This window comes from Furipterus horrens, unplaced genomic scaffold (genome assembly GCF_987537825.1).
Source record: "Furipterus horrens unplaced genomic scaffold, mFurHor1.1.pri manual_scaffold_4, whole genome shotgun sequence".
Lineage (NCBI taxonomy): Eukaryota > Metazoa > Chordata > Mammalia > Chiroptera > Furipteridae > Furipterus > Furipterus horrens.
The window spans coordinates 97,432,932-97,447,877 of NW_028327174.1; the positions used below are offsets into that span (position 1 = coordinate 97,432,932).

Genomic DNA, 14,946 nt, shown 5'->3' on the forward strand with positions numbered 1-14,946 from the left:
TTTCTTGACATTTTGAGGCTTGTTTTGTGTCCTACCATGTGGTCTATCTTTGAAAATGTTCCATGTGCACTTGAAAAGAAGACATATTTTGCTTCTTTAGGGTGAAAAGTTCTATATATGTCAATTAAGTCCATTTTAGCTAGAGTGTTGTTCAATGCCTCAATATCCTTAGTGTTTCTTTGCTTTGAAGATCTGTCCGTTGTTAACAATGGGGTGTTAAAATCCCCTCCTATGAGTGTGTTGCTGTCAATATCCTTTTTGAAGTCCTTCAAGATTTTCCTTATATATTTGGGTGCCCCTGTGTTGGGTGCATATATGTTTCCAAGAGCTATATCTTCTTGATGGACTGTTCCCTTAAGTATTATGAAATGTCCTTCTTTGTCTCTTTTTATGGCCTTTGCTGTGAAATCTGCTTTGTCTGATATAAGTATTGCTACCCCAGCTTTTTTTCATGTTAATTTGCTTGAAATATCTTTTTCTATCATCTTCACTTTCAGTCTGTGCAGATCTTTTGTTCTGAGGTGCGTCTATCGTAGACAGCATATATGTGGGTCATGCTTTCTAATCTGCTCAGCTACCCTCTGTCTTTTGACTCGTGCATTTAATCCATTTAAATTTAAGGTTATTATTGATAGGTACTTATTCATTGTCATTTTCCCCCTTTATGCCTGTGTTCCTCTCCCTTTCTCTTTTTCTTATTTTTCTTAAAGCATTCCCTTTAGCATCTCTTGCAATGCTGGTTTGGTGGAGATGAATTCTTTTAGCTTTCTTTTGTCTGGGAAACTCCTTATTTCACCTTCCATTTTGAATGAGAGCCTTGTTGGGTAGGGTAGTCTTGGTTGTAGGCCTTTTTTGTTCGCTGCTTGGAATATATTTCCCATTCCCTTCTGGTTTGTAGTGTTTCTGTTGAGAAATCTGATGATAGCTTTATTGGAGCTCCCTTGTATATTATTAGCTGTTTCTCTCTTGCTGCTTTTAGGATTCTCTTTGTCTTTCAATGTTTCCATTTTAATTATAATGTGCCTTGGACTGGGCCTGTTTGGGTTCATCTTCATTGAGACCTTCTGTGCTTCCTGGACTTGCATGACTCTTTCTCTCATCAAGTTAGGGAAGTTTTCTGTCATTACTTTTTCAAACAGGTTTTCTATCCCTTACTCCTCTTTTTCTCCTTCTGGTATTCCTGTGATATGGATATTATTATGTTTCATGTTGTCCTCAGCTCTCTTAAAACCTCTTCATTTTTTTTTTTTTCAGTCTTCTTTCGTTTTGTTGCACTGTCTGGGAATTTTTTTCTGTTGTCCTACAGCGCACTGATCTGATCTTCTGCCTCCTCTAGCCTGTTTTCAATTCCTTCTACTGTGTTTTTTAGTTCAGAAATTGTATTCTTCATTTCCTCCTGGCTCTTATTAATAGTTTCTATGTCCTTTTTCATGCTGGTGTAATTCTCAGTAAGTACCTTGTAGTTTCCCTGGAGTTTTTTGTAGTTTTCTTTGAGTTTCCTATAATCCATATTTTGAATTCCATGTCTAATAGTTTGCTTTCCTCTATTTAATTTAGCACTCTTACTGGAGATTCCTCCTTTCCTTTTGAGTGGGCGTTGTTTCTCTGTCTCCCCAATTTTTGTGACTCTTCTTGTTTGTTTCTGCTTCTTAGATTGATCTGCACTTCCTGGATCTGCCCCTGATGGCATCAGATCGTGTCCCAGTCTGGGCCTAGGCAGGCTGTTGGAGACAACCAGAGATCTACTGCCTTTGTCTGTCTCCATTAGTTGTTAATCTATTCAATCTGTGATCAGCGATCCTGAACAGTATTTTAAATAGAAAGGCACCAGCACAGTCACTGAACTTGCTGAGAGGGAGCAAGAGAAAAGGGAGTGGCACACACTCCCACAGTACTTCTGAGGCCGGGACTCAGCAGAGGCTATGGCTCCCCTTTGTGCAGAATTTGGGGTGATCTAGAAGCTCAGTCATCCTCAGTCTCCCATGCTGAGATTCTACCAGGGCTGCTGGGGCTCTTGCAACCAGAAAAATCCTCATGGAATAAAGTAGCCTTATGTCCTGGGTATTTCTCCATGAGCTTCTAGTGGCACATGAACTTCTCCTTCTCCTCTGTCATTGCTTAGATATAACAGCAAGACTGAGTGCTGCTGCGTCATCTCCACATGGGGCACATCAGGCTTTGGTGTCAAACTGTAGAGCCATAGCTCCTGGAGCTAAAAGGGCTCCAGCGGTCACCCAGCACAAATTCTTCATTGCACAGATGAGCAAATGAGGCCCAAGGTCACACAGCCAGCAGCAGGCCAAACAAAGTGTATTTTTATTTTGTGAATCATAAACCCTTTGGTCTATTTGGAACCAAAGGGTTGTGATGGAGAGTAGGTAGCAAGTAGGAGGCTGTGGGGCAGCAGAGTTGAGGGAAGGCTTTGAAGGACATGGGTAGAGTTTGGCTTGGATCCCCTATGCACGAGGGAGCATTGTGGTTCTGGAGCAGCAGAGGTGTGAACCAGGATGTGGCTAAGCCACAAAGTTCACCTTTGTTGGAAGGTCAGTCTGGGAAGGAGGGGCACACATTCAGGCTGGGAAACAGGCAAGGTAGGCTGAAAGAGAAAAAGGAGAGAGGATCCAGTATTTCTGGAACTGATTTATGGCCTCCATGTTCAATGCCTTGTTTGTCCTGATCAGCGATTTATAACTAACAACCAGTGAGTGTGACAGTGTCCCTGGCATTAACAGATTTTGCATGTGTTATTTCAGCTCATCCTCACAGTAGATCTATAAGATATCCTTTTTTTGTAGATAAGGAAATTAAGGCCTAGAGAGCTTAAAGAATTTTCCATCCTCATACCTGTACCTGGAATCCAGGCCTGAATGATAACAAATTCCACACATTTTATGTCCTTTTGAAGGCAAAGTCCTCATCTATATGTATATATATCTTCCAGCAAATATAAAGAAGGTATACCTGATAGCTTTCAACTCTGAGAGTTAATAAGGCCACAATTCTGTGTCTGATTTACTATAGGGGATAAGACCTCTTTTATTTTATTTGAGATTTTATTTGTTTATTTATACAGAGTGGGGAAGGGAGGGAGAAAGAGAGGGAGAGAAACATCAATGTGTGATTGCCTCTTGCACACCCCCAAATGGGACGCTGGCCTGCAGCGCAGGAATGTGCCGTGACTGGGAATCAAACCTGCGACCCTTTGGTTCTTAGGTCAGCACTCAAGCCACTAAGCAACACCAGCCAGGGCTGAAGACCTCTTTTAAATCTGCTCTCCATGATACCATCCTTCCAACCCCAGCCAGCTATAGGCTGTGTGCAGAGAGTAGTCTTCCAAGTTCTCTGAGGCCATGGGGAGGACAATGTTTCAAGAGCCAGGCTTTTCCTGAGCTTTTGAACTGCCTGCCTTATTAGCTGCCTGGTCCTGATCCCATGCTGAAGTGAGACCTTTGTTGTCTGTGAGCAGAGCAACCCCTGCCGGGTGGGATGCCCAGGCCAGAGCACTAATTGATGTAGCTGGCACTCCCCAGGAGGTGTAATAATTCCAACTGGCCTTTGCCTGGCACTTAAGAAAGGTGCCAAATTCCTGCTAGCCAACACAAAGACCAAAGACATCTCTCTGGCAAGCACTCAGTGTGGCAGTGGGGAGCCTGGCAGAGACAACACTGGGTTATCTGGTTTCCTCTGCTTCTGCCAGGCTCTCTGTGTGCCAGGTGGCTTGCTGCCTGTGCTGGTGTTCCCCACGGCTGGTCTCTTTCCCCCGGGAAATGGCCACTGGAGACTCAGGACTCTCCTGGTGCTGTGTGTGCTTTGTTCGAGCACTTATGTCTTTCCTTCTGTCTGTCCTGCTGTGCTTTGGTAGATTGGTAAGGGCAGGGGCTGGGGGGTAGGGTGTCCACAGAGCCTTTGTTGAACCTTTTAAATCTCTATGCTAAGCTATTCTGATGGATTTATTAAGGAGGACGTTAACACCATTGATTAGAATGAGTCTTTCTTTTTTGCTATTGTACATTGAAATCTATGGGATGTCATCATCACTGAAAGGTGGGTTGCTTTTTTAAATAACCCAGCAACACACAGTAGCAATAGCGGACACATTGGTCATGTTCTTATCATTTGCCAGGCACTCTACTCAGTGCTGACACAGCGTAATCCTCCCACTAACTCTGGGCGTTAGGGGTTAGCCTCGTTTTACAGATGAAGAAACTAAAGCTGAGACAACTGAAGAAATTTGCCCCAAACCACAAAACCAGCATGTAAGGGAGCTTGGGTTTCATCCCAGGTATTCTTTTGGAGTCTGTTGTCTAGAATCACCATGATATACATTTTCCAAAGAATATGAATTATTTGAGAGTTTTAAAGGTTGTTTTTTTTTATTATTCTAGAAGGTAGGATAAGAAACTAATATTTATTTATGTTAGACATTTTACATACATTATTTTATATATTATTATACCAATTTTTCTGATGAGAAAAGTAAGGTTCAGAGAGATTAAGTGACTTGCCTAAGATCATACAGCTAGTAATTAATAGAGTTAGTAATTGAACCCAAAACATTTTGTCTCCAAAGCCCAGGCTTTTTCCATTATATACTATTGCCTTCCTAAAAATAGTAAATGTAACAATCTTTGGGGTTGGGCTCAAAGTTGAAAACATCTTTCCTGGACCTTCTAGAGCTTTGTGCCCCCAGATAATTCATTTTTGCCCACACTCCACCAAGTGTTTTCACACTTGTTTTGTTCTTGGTTAGTCTTCTGCCCCAGCCAAAGACATGCTGGAGCTTTGTTCCAGAAACCAGGGCTCCTGGCATGGGCAGGGAGTCGGTCTCCTGTGGCGGGAACAGGACAGCTTGCTTTGCTGCTTCCTCCAGCCCTTCTTCTGACCCCATTCCTTCCCCCATCTCAGCAGGCTTGTCAGGCAACAGCTGTGCAGAGCTGGGCCTGGCCAAGCTCCCAGTGAGGGGGCTTCAATCAGAGGCATCATATCTGACCCTTGCACTCTGAACTCTCAGCCCCCCTGCTGCATTTTTCTCTGTTCTCATTCACCTCTCCTCCCACCTCGGACTAAGTCTATCCCCCTCAGGGTGAGGCAAACTGCCAAATCACAATTGTTCTTCCCAAGCCCAAGTTTATAAAACTATAATCACGAGATTTGTGCCACCTGCCAGCATGTGGGCACTCGACCGTTTCCCTGGTAGCATGTGGGTGTGTGGGTCCCGCTGCACCCTGTGTGCTGACAGGTGCACAGAGCAAACATCCTAGGCTTGGGAAAGATCACCTGATCTCATGACGAAGTGAGCCCCCAGGTAGATGGCGTTGCTCCCAGACCTACATCTCTGACCCTGGAACAAATCTGTGCTGTGCAAATTCAGAATTGCTTGTAACCCACTGAGTGAGCAGGAAGGAAACAGAACAGAGTGACCTTCAGACCAGAAATCAGTGAGTTTTCCTGAGATGACCATCCTTACAGTATTTGGGGTGAAGTTATAGAACAAAAAATGATTTAAGACATCTCCTCAAACTTTTATGGCATCACACTGAGTTTTTTAGACACCCCCATTCTCACCTGCAGGTTCTTTCTTTTCATTCCCACCCTATCCTTCTTTCCTTCCGAAATAAATCCTGACAACCCTTCCCCATTCCTATTATAATTTCCCTCAGGTTTAAGAAAGTCCCCAGGTGTTTCTACCCTGTGCACTATTGCCTACTGGCTGGTCCCTTCTGGATCTTCCCCGGAGCCCTTTTCCTTGGTGGCAGCTTCCACGTCACAGAATTCCTTGGGCATGATAGTCACAGTGAGCAGAAGCGACAGGAGGCTAGAGGCATTCTCTGTTTTTCCCCCACCTTTCCCTGATCCTTTCCCATCCTGCAGAAGTGGACATATAGCAAGAGGAGTGAGTGTCCCAGGTGGGTCTCTCACGTCAGTTCGCGGGGGCTGTCGGGCAGTGATGGTCACACCTGACTGTTCAGTAGGATCACCCAGGGAGCTCTGAACATGATCCAGGTTTCTGGGTTCTCCTTCAGCCCTAGAGATTCAGTGTCTCAACTGGGCATGCTGGTAGAGGAATAAATGAGATTCTGATGCGGTCAGCTTGCGGGCAGTCCCTGGGATCCGCTATAGTGCTGAGTAAGGTGGCACTTTGTGGGGGTGAGTGTGATGGGAGACAGCAGGTGAGGCTGAGGGTGGCAGCCATGGTTAGGCAGGCAGGGAGAGGCAGGTAAGGAGCTTAGGAGCTCTGGACTGAACAAAGCTGAGGCTTTGGTTTGGCGGTGGGGTGGGGAGGGACATTGGGAGCCTGATATTAGTGAAAGGAAAATGGGTACCTGTGTGGGGGCTACTGGGCCAGAGCCAGGTGATAGACAAAAAGTAGGGAGCACAGAAATGTTGGGGCAACTGCCATCGATGTCTGCATCCAGATCTCGGTGCTCCCTCGTAGAGCTCACAACGTCTGAAAGCAAGAAGCGCCCGGGGAGGGTCTGTAGCCCCAGGACCCCACTTCCTTCCAGTCTGCAGGGTTGCCTAGTCCTGTTTGTCCTTTTCTTTGGGATGTTATTCTAGCTGTTAAACCTAAATCATAACAGGCACAGCCTGGGTCGGCAGCTGAGATAATAACAGTAACAACCATAATCTATGTTTATCTAAAGAGCTCTTCCCCTGCAAGGAGTACAAAGCTCTTTCCTGATCCATTTCTGCTCATCCTCTCAATTTTTTGTGAGCGGGGGACTAGTCTTCCTGTTTTTCAGACAGAGGGTTTGGAGACATGAGGGGCAAAGCTGTGTGCCATGAGAGCACTGATAAGGACCATAACCCTAGACATCCTGTCTCTGGATTTCTTCCAAACAGCTCACACCACCAGGAGAGCCTAGGGCAGGAGAAAGGAGAGGGCTTTGTTTCCATGATAACATGGAGGCAAGCCTTGCTTAGTCCTAGAGCACCCTGCACCCTCCTCCACCATGGGCGCTTTAGTCTTCTTCTCCGTATGCCTGAAACCTGTGCCATCCTGGCAGTGCTTGAGAAACCCCATGCAGGGGCCCAGGAAGTAGAGTCCATTGGGATGCAGGGTTGAGGGGGGACGTGCACAGGCCGAGGCCAGAGTTCTTGCCGTCCTGAGCTGGAGCCTGGCTCAGCAGTGGGCCTGTGTGCTTCCAAGGAACCCAGGTGCCCCGGCTTCTGGGGTGCAACTCTCTTGCCTTTCCCTGTGTAGGTGTGGATGGACAGGGGCACCCAGATCTTCTTCTCCTTCGCCATCTGTGTCGGGTGCCTGACAGCCCTGGGCAGGTATAACAAGTTCCACAGCAACTGCTACAGGTGACTGGGGGGTGGGGGGGGCATAGACCCACCCCTCCCTGCTGTCCTTCCAGCCATGCTGGGTCAGGTACACCCGCCCCACCTTTCACCCCACTTTCCAATGCTCCAGGGCTACCAGTTGCTGAAAGGGGCCCACTGCAGCACAGGCAAATAGTTGGCCGGGAAGGCAGAGCAGGGGCCCAGCGTGGGCCCTGGCTAATGTAGAGGTACGCAGGCTCAGGAGTGTCAGCAAGCCTGGCACGTGAGTAGCCATGTCATTCATGGGGGCCTCAGTCTGACCTGCTTTGTACGTTTGCCCCAGCAAACAGGGACTCCTTACCCACTTTCCTTTGCCCCTCCCCCAGCTGGTGACCCCTCCCCATGGTTCCCTTGGCCTACCTGGTTCAGATTAGAGAATTTAAGCCAATTTTAATATTAGACCAACATATCATATCATGCCTTTTGGAATCAAATTTAGGTAACTAAGAATTATTGGTTGCTTGGGATTATCCAGGCCTACATCCTCCCATAGCATGCCACGCCGACCTGTGTCAGAGTATTGGTGTCCAAAGGTGTGGTGGCAATATGGCAGGGAAGGGAGGCTGTGTGGCAGTTTGTAATTTTCAGATGAATATTTCACCTCTTCAGGGCCTCATTCTTTTAGGACGACCTGGATTTATTTTGAGCCTGAGCTAGTGAAGCAGGGGGAGCAGGACCATCCCTGAATGCTCATCTTAACTCTGCCAGGCAGCCCCCTCTGACCTGTCTGCTGTGAGGGGCAGGCTTGCCTGGGGCGGCCGTGGCCTCCGGCTGCAGGCCTGAGACATACAACCCTTTCTGACCAGCCTGTCTCCGCCTCCCCACCTCAACAGCAGGGACTGCATGGCCCTCTGCTTCCTCAACCGTGGAACCAGCTTCATGGCCAGGTTTGCCTTCTTCTCCATCCTGGGCTTTGTGTCCCAAGAGCAGCGGGTGCCCGTCTCCAAGGTGGTTGAGTCAGGTGAGCATTGGGGAGGCTGTGGGTTCTGTGGGCTTTGAACCTTCGCCAACTGGCTTCCAGGGGCCCTTCTACTGTCACCTTCACTGTGGGTGAGTCACCTTTCAGTGGCTGCCTCCCAGGAAGTCCTGGGGGAGGACTTGAAAACAGTAATTCCGGCTTCAAAGGGTGAGTATGTATTTAGCGAACACTTTTCTTCCCACTCCAATGTTCTTAGACCACCGATGTTATCAGGTTCATGTTTATTCCTCCAGAAATAGTTTAGACACATATGAGAAAAAAACACACACACCCATATATACATATCCACTCATTCATACCTAGGTACATTTTTCTATTTCTTACCCCCTTTTTAGAAACCAATTGATAGCATACTATAACACTGTTCTGCACCTTGACTTGTTTTGTTCACTTTATTTTTTTAAAGGCTTTATTTATTTATTTTTAGGGAGAGAGGAAGGGAGGGAGAAAGGGAGAGAAAGATCAATGTGGGAGCAAAACATAGATGAGTTGCTTCTCTCATGCTCTCAGCTGGGGACCTGGCCTGCAACCCAAGCATGTGCCCTGACAGGGAATTGAACCAGCAAACTTTTAGTTTGCAGGATGACATACAACCTACTGACCCACACTAGTCAGGGCATTTTGTTCACTTTAATATGTATCTTAGAGATAAATAAGTTTATATTGGCTCATAGAGTTTCCTCCTTTTTTAAGTGAATGCCTTTCTACCATGCAATCTTTTTGTTGCTTCCTTTAAATAAAATTGGGGGCTGGTTCCCTATCTAGGTAAGCTGTAAATGTTTCTCTTGCTTTTCTCCTCTTCTTATAGACCATCCACTTGTACTCTGTAGCAAGACAGTGTTTTATCCTAGCATTCATAAGCACAACCCTGTTTACACAGTGCCAAGCACTGGGCAACTAGCATCACTGACTCATTAAAAGTGATACTATTTCACTTATATTAAGCACTTACTATATGCCAGATACTGTGCAAAGCATTCTGCCTGTACCACGCGACAGGAAACTGTGAGGCAGGTACTAGTATCAACCTCACCTCACCAATGTGGGGAGTGTGGTTTCAAGAGGTAAAGGACTATTAAATGTCACAGGGTCACACCTTTTTTTTCATCCATAGCTTCCTATGGATGAATCCAGGTGCTGGCGTGTGAATCTATTCCTGCTGTTGTAAGCCAGATGAGAGGATCATTAATTGATTTGAGAGAGTGTGTATCAGTGGTATTCTGAAATGAATGCCAGTCCACTGGTGACAGAAAAGGCCCCAGGGCAGAGGTGTCCAGCTGGTGGCCCCAGGCACAGTCTAGTCTTGCTAGTATTTTCTTTGGACTCATCTCTATTGAAACCACACTGCAATTGCCTTAGTTGACAGAGGAGCATGATAACCCCTCCCTTGTTTTATCCTGGATCAGAGTCACAGAAGTACACAAAAGTCCCGGGGTTCTTTTGAAGTTTGAAACCTCTGGTTTGGGGCAATAGATGTGGAGAGTGAAACTGGAGGATTTGGGGTATAACTTACAGAAATGTGGGTGATGTACCCCTTGCTGTGTTCCAAAGCCCTTTATACACACAGCCTCTAGGTTCTGTTCCTGCCAATGAGAAAACTATGGGTAGTGTCTTGGAAATTTGGGATCAGGTAGAGGTTTGGTGGCTTCTTCTGGGTGAGGATGGTGGTGGTGATAGTAACTTTGGGGTAGAATTTCTCTGCCTCCAGTTACTCCATGGCACCACGCTGGGCCTCACATGGCCTGAAGCCAGGCCAGGCACTGGGTTGTGTTCCTCTGTTCTCTGCTGCAGGCCCTGGCTTGGCTTTCATTGTCTACCTCCGGGCTGTGGTGATGCTGACCTTCTTGACTTTCTGGGCCTGCTGTTTCTTCTTCATATCATCCTCCTGGGATTGGATAGCCAGGTATCAAGAGGTGGCCACTCAGAGGCTGAGAGATGAGAGGGTGTGTGTGAGCTAGGGGAGAGGGAGCAGCAGGAGTGAGGTTAAGCTTGATGCCCTGATGGACCTTAAGACAGTTGGGAACATGGTGAATGTCAGATGTGGATGTCCTTCCAGGAACCAAGAGGTGCTCTGAAGAGGGGTCCAGACCAGACCATGCAAGGACAGCTCTGAGGACTTGAGACACGGAGCCTGACAGGGCTGAGCCCAGGAGCAACAAGCCAAAGCTAGCTGATGGTGCTTACTCTGGGAACTCTCTTTCCCTCCAATTCTTTTCCCTCTCATTCAGTTTGTGTGCATAAGAAAGCCTGGTGATGGTGCTGGTGGACATGTACCACTGCGTGTTCCACAAGAAGAACTGGAGGGAAGTCCTCATCCTTGGAGTGTCTGTCATCTCCTTCCTTGTTGAGCTGGTCGTGGTCACAGAGGTGAGGACCTGAGAGGCTTGCAGGTGGGTGAGGAGGCAGGCAAAGGTGGACAGCTGCTACTTGTCACATGGAGCAGGCTGCTGCGGTTTCATGGCATTGTGACTCTCCGTTCCCAACCACAGGAAGCACAAAGTAGGCAAGTCCCTCCTCTGGCCTTTGGGCATTGACCACCTACTTCTGGGGATGGGTGAGGGGTAATTTGGCTCCATGTTAATCTAAGAGGTATGGAAATGATGGTCTCAGATTAGGAAAAACTGCCTCCCCAGCAAGATCTCATAATTTCCCAGGCAGCTACACTGAGTTCCAGGGATAAACTTCAAAGGGAGAACGAGCCCTGGGGGTGGGTAATATTCCATGTGATGCCTCAGAGGGCAAGAAAGGAGAGGGAGCTTGTCATTTTGGTAATACAATACCAATGACAGTCCTGTCCTGATATTGGCCAGAAAAAGTGCATATTATGTCTTGGACTTCTGGGTCAATCGCTAAATGTTGTCAGGGACAATCTAATAAGAGCTGTCTATTTCATCTACCATCCATCCAGAAAAAATAAAAAATAATTGTTGCCTCATATCCGCCTAGTGCCTTACAGCTTACAAACTACATTCTCTTTTAATATTTGTCTTCTGTGATCCCCACCAACTCTGTGCTATGCCCTTGATGGTGTGAAGCTGGCCAGCAAGGAGGTGAATGTCTGTTTCCTCTGGGTAGAGTTCTGTTTTTTATTTTCTCCCCGGCAGGGCAGTATGTATGTGTTTCAGCTCTTTGACCACTATGCAGCCAGCGGCATGTGCCTCCTGTTTGTGGCCATCTTTGAGTCCCTCTGTGTGGCTTGGGTCTACGGTGAGTGGCTCTCCCTAACCCCAATACTCACCTCTATTCCAGGGCCCTCAGACAAAAGACAGACGTCCACTGCTCACACCCACCTTTTCCTTGGGACTTCTCCCCTACCCAACCTCAAAAATCTCAAGACTTTGAAATTGCTACCATTGGAAGAGCCCTCTGGAGTTTGCCTTGCCCTACCTAGCCCTCCTGGGTCACCCCAGGTGGTCCCATATCCTGTCCTATCCAAACCTTTTCAGCCTATAACAGCCTTAATAATCAGAAAGTCAGTGCCTCTGCTGCCCATTGCCATTTATGCCCCTGAATTGCAGGGAAGTTTTCTTCCAGCAGGGATCTGTAAAGAGAACCCTGATATCTTCTGTTTATTGTGTTTGCCCACCCTGGTCAGTGTGGGCCCCATCGGGATGCGCCGGATGCTCAGGGATGTCTTTTCTCTCCCTTCCTTCCTTCTCTTCATGGTAGGAGCCAAGCACTTCTATGACAACACTGAAGACATGATCGGGTACAGGCCTTGGCCTCTTATCAAATATTGTTGGCTCTTCTTCACACCCGCTGTGTGCACAGTAAGATAACCTCAGGGAGGGACACCAGATGAAGGGATAGAGAGATCGTGGTGGCAGGAGGCTAGGTAGGCTGTTTGCCCAAGAAGAGACTTCTCTGTGGGGATTGAAAGTCATTTAGATTTTCATTCATCTTCTTGCTGGATTCTAGAAAATGACAGCAATGTAGATTCTTCCTTTCCATTTCACAGAAGGTTAAACTGAGGTCCAGAGCTGTCAGACTGGGTGACCAACACCACAATGTGAGTTTAATGCCACAGGCAGGACTGAAAAACAACTGCATTGGGCTGCTCATAACAACACTGATAACCACAGTGATAATAATAGCAACCGTTTTACCAAGTGTTTTATACATTTTAACCCATTTAATCCTCACAAGGGCCTTATGAAGTAAAATGTACTATTATATTTATTTTACAGATGAAACTGAAGCCAAAGGTGCTTAGCAATTTACCCCAAAGCTAGAAAGTGGCACAGGGCTCAGATTCAAACCCAGGCGACTTGGCTGCAGAGCCTGAGCCTTGAACCACTTTGTGCTGCTTCCTCTGGCTTTTCCGTTTGAGTCATCAGTTCCCCTGAGCACCCACAATGTGCAGGACCTAAATGAGGCCTAACCTGCTGTTGAGGTATTTGCAGCCTCACCTGATGGTGCAGGAGACAAACAACCAAAAGCACCAGCAGGCACCCTGTCGTGTCTTAACTGGGAGCCAACCACGTGTAGAGGTGCCTGTGGACTCCGGGGGCCTGGGAGGGAAAGGGTAGGTGCCCTGGAAACACCTGTTGGGTGTGTGTGGATTTTGAGCAGAATATGGATGGAGATTGGAGGCTCATTGGCCCAGATGAGCCTGAAAAAACTCTAGGCTTGGAGTGTGATCTCTGCAAGCTCCTCCAGGGAGCGCTGAGGGCCCAGGGCCCCTGCTTCCCAGCCCCTTTCTCTTCTGCTCTTACCCTCAGGCCACCTTCCTCTTCTCCCTGAGCAAGTACACCCTGCTGACCTACAACAGGAAGTACACGTACCCTTGATGTGGGATGCCCTGGGCTGGCTCCTGGCTCTGCCCTCCATGGTCTGTATTCCCTCCTGGGGCTTCTACAAACTCAGCACCCTCAATGGCTCCTTCAGAGAGGTAAGGAGTAAGTGGGGAGGGACCCCAGCAGCTGATGGTGACGACTGCCTGCCAGGGTAGAAGCTGATGCACAGGGGGCAGTGAGCCTGGTGTGGGGGTCAGGGAGGGACAGAGTGAGTGATTGAGGTCCCAGAAGGAGACTGGTTGCCTCCAAGACAGAGGCTGTGATTGGAGGACTGCCCCTGGAGGGTGTGATGGTGTATGGGGAGACAGGTGGGTGCTGGTGGTGAAGGCAGCTGGCCGACCTTGCCCCACCATCGACTCTCCTTCCAAAGAATTCACCAGCTGGTGTGCCCAGCTGGGGAACTGGCCCAGAGGAGCCAAGCGGGACCCTCTGCCTCTGCCACACCCAGGACCTCACTTCTCAGACTTGCAGACCTGGAGGCTCGCTGCTAGGAGGCCCTGGGACATGCCTGTGGGCCTGGTGGTGGGGACGGCTGCGCAGGGGGAGGGCAGAAGCAGCCCCTCTGTGCTTCTCTGTCTCCCACATGGGGTAGATTAGACAAGGGGGATATTCTGGAATCCCCCTTCTCCACTGGGTTCCTCCCACTCCACCTTCCCTGCCCCAGGGGTGGCTGAGCAGTATGAAATGCCAGTATCCACAGCACGCCCTTTGAGAGAGGCTGGGGAAGCTGGGTGAGGGCTGGGGGTGGGCTGAGAGGTCTCTTTGGCTCCTGGGCCCTCTTACCCCTCATTTCATTAAATCCAAGTTCTTCCCACTGACTGCTAGCACTTCTGCCTGGTTCCTGCCCCTCTGCCTTGCTTTCTTGACCCCTTTGTCATTTTAAACTTGTGACCCCTTTCTCCTTCCCTCATTGAGTTCTTGTAGACCGTGAGCAGAGGGGATCACTATGGGGAGAAGGGTGATGGGGCCCAGCTGAGTTACTCCATCACCAGACACTCAGACCAGAGTGGGGGGCTTCTGTCACACCTAGAGTCCCTTCCACTAGAGTCCCTTCCCTCTTCCTTCCCTCCATGGAACAAGAAAGGCAATGGAGTGAAGAGCGAAGGAGACCTGAGCGCTCGCTAGAGAAAGGAAGTGGAAAGAGTGGTTGGGCTTCTGCACGTGTTTCCCTTGCTGTGCCCTTGCCTGACCCCGCCTGTCAGCGTGGCCTGCCCAGAGCCTGGTGCCAGGGGTACAAAGAGAGAGACAGCTTTGACTTTGCAGGCTTGAGGCAGCAGGTACAAAGAGCTCTGGCAGAGAGGGGCACTACCTCAGGTCAGCCAGCAGGGGGACCCCACCTCCTCAGGACCCCCTGCTCTGGTGCTGAGAAGAGGATAGCTCCTGGATGCAGCAGCAGCAGCACCAGGCGCCAGTGGGTGGCCACGGTTAGGCTCTCAGGGCCCGAGCCGCCAGATACACTGTTAGGGTTAGGCTGCAGAGCACCCCCAGGTGGGAGGCAAAGCCTGTGCTCCTCAGGCTCAGTGGGCAAGGCCTTGGCCCCAGAGGACCCCACAGGTGTGTCTCTGCAGCCTTACCTCTGAGCTGTGTGTAGAGCTGGGGCACATGTACATGTGTGTGTGTGTGTGTGTGTGTGTGTGTGTGTGTGTGTGTGTGACTGAACACACATAGCTGCATTTCTCCCTGAACATGTGGAGGCTTTGGTGGCTGTGTCCCCACCTCTGTTCGATGGCTCTTCTGTTGGTACCATTCCAGGGGAGCATCTGGTGAGACCCAGCATTCCCTGGGCAGTCTTCTTAGTTTGGTTTTTTGTTTTGGCAAGTTAGTTAGTGGGGAAAAGCACCGGAA

At 48.6% G+C, this 14,946-nt stretch overlaps 1 pseudogene; it reads left to right on the top strand.

The window, feature by feature from the left end:
- Positions 1–13,793, top strand: part of LOC150012501 (sodium- and chloride-dependent GABA transporter 2-like) — a 43,188-nt pseudogene extending 29,395 nt beyond the window's left edge.
- The last annotated feature ends 1,153 nt before the right edge of the window (positions 13,794–14,946 follow it).